Below are 1870 nucleotides of genomic sequence, written 5' to 3' on the forward strand. Positions count from 1 at the left end.
ATTTCTCTCACCCGCGCTCTCTCTCTCTCTCAAGCTTATTTTACAGCAACTCCCCTTGCTTCCAACTAACACCCTGTAAATACTTAAAGAGACAGGCAGTCTAGCATTAAGAGCTCTTTGCCATAGAAACAAGGCAAAGGGGCAAAAAGACACCCAACATTTTAGGGCCACTTCAACAGGTCACTTTCATTAGCCCATTGAGACCAGTTTATTGTTGGTTATCCCAACTAGATGTCATTTATTATGTCAGAGATGTCTTAAACATTAACAGATACATGGTGTGAATGCACATGATAAAGCAGGTTCCTGAAACGATATAGATTTGGTTGTAGCAAGTAGGTAGGTGGAAAATTACCTGTAAATGCTGTGTAGTTCTGGCCTTCGCAATGGACAGGGAGGCATCTGCCAGAGGCAACTGATTCTGGATGCTGTGAAATGATTAGTTGTGGTTAGTTATTTGCAGTTACTGAATGTTGATTGACAGGATGGGAAGAGGTGTGTGAGAGGTATCCTGTCCCATATGTTGAAATAACTTGGTTTGGATACTACGTACCTTGACCAGAATGGGTGGTGCCTTTTATTATTCTCAGGGACTCCACACAGCCCTCTCCTAATCTCTGAGTAACCGATCCTTTGGATATCCTTTCAGAGTAGTGAGAGATCAAGGGGATGTGGTGGATTGCTAAAACACATGCTATTTAAAGGCCAGAATTCCCAGTGAAAGGGATCTGGAACTATGTTTGATGGGAAAAGTTTTTCCAACACCTTAATATGCTGCTGCTGCTAGATAATGTAAACAGTATTGTACCAAGATACAGTATTGCACCAAACAGTATTGCGACAAGCCTTCATGTATGCTCTGGATTTTTGCTGGTGGGTGCTAACATTTGTACTGTACATTATTCCCAGTCCAGTGCTCCCTCTCCCAGCAGGGAATCCAACATAACCCTTGAGACTGTCCATCCTCAAATGCAAGTAGGGAGCTTTCCATTATTGTCACAGTGCCAACAACAACAACAACCCAACTGATTCTGCAGGCCCAAGTATAGCAACTTAGCAAGACTTTGCCTGCTGCCTTCACTAATCTTCCAAAGGTGTAGCTGTTTTCCCCATTTATGTTCCATCTTAAAGGTATGTTAAATTCTTTTATTCTGAAAATGAGGGTGTGACTCTGAATGTGTGTTTTCCCAATTTGCTCACCTATCAACCTATGTCCAGGGCAAGGGTCTCTTTTGAAGAACCTTGGGCTGTCATGCGTGAGAGCTATGGCGGTGATGTACTTACAATGGTTAGCTGGGACTGGAGAGACCCCAAATGAAGTTCTCACTTAAATGTGGAACTCCTGGCCAGTCACTGACTGTCAGAACATGACACAGTAAGCCATCATATAGGCTTATTACACATGCATGCATATCCTCACATTCTTATCTCATCTAGAAAAATCAGGTGCATCTAAGGCTTAGCATATTATCCAAAGCAGTAATAGCCATTTCTGGTTTACAAGAACCAAGACCACACTTAAGACATGCCTTGATTTCAAATTTTAGTTTCTGCAAAAGTAAAATGGAGGCCATCCTGGATTCAGATGTCACACCAAGTCACTCCTTCATTTGAAGAGCTGTGTGTGACACATCCCAAGATGGTGGAGCATGTGCATTAAGTAGGCTTTTTATGTAGTGTGAACTCAGCCGTCCTTTCTGAGCTCTATCAACTACATAGGTTTATTGTCTGATCCTTCATCTCTTAAGAGAAAAGTGAGATATAAATATAATAATAAAATAAAAAGTAAAAGTTCACATCCAGTCTGTGGATAGATTTCAGCATAACTAATTCTTTTCCCTTAGCTTGGAAGCACGGAACAGACAGCATG

Source organism: Python bivittatus, unplaced genomic scaffold (genome assembly GCF_059951505.1).
Source record: "Python bivittatus isolate LINGU-HERP-01145 unplaced genomic scaffold, Pbiv_v1 ctg000320_np1212, whole genome shotgun sequence".
NCBI lineage: Eukaryota > Metazoa > Chordata > Lepidosauria > Squamata > Pythonidae > Python > Python bivittatus.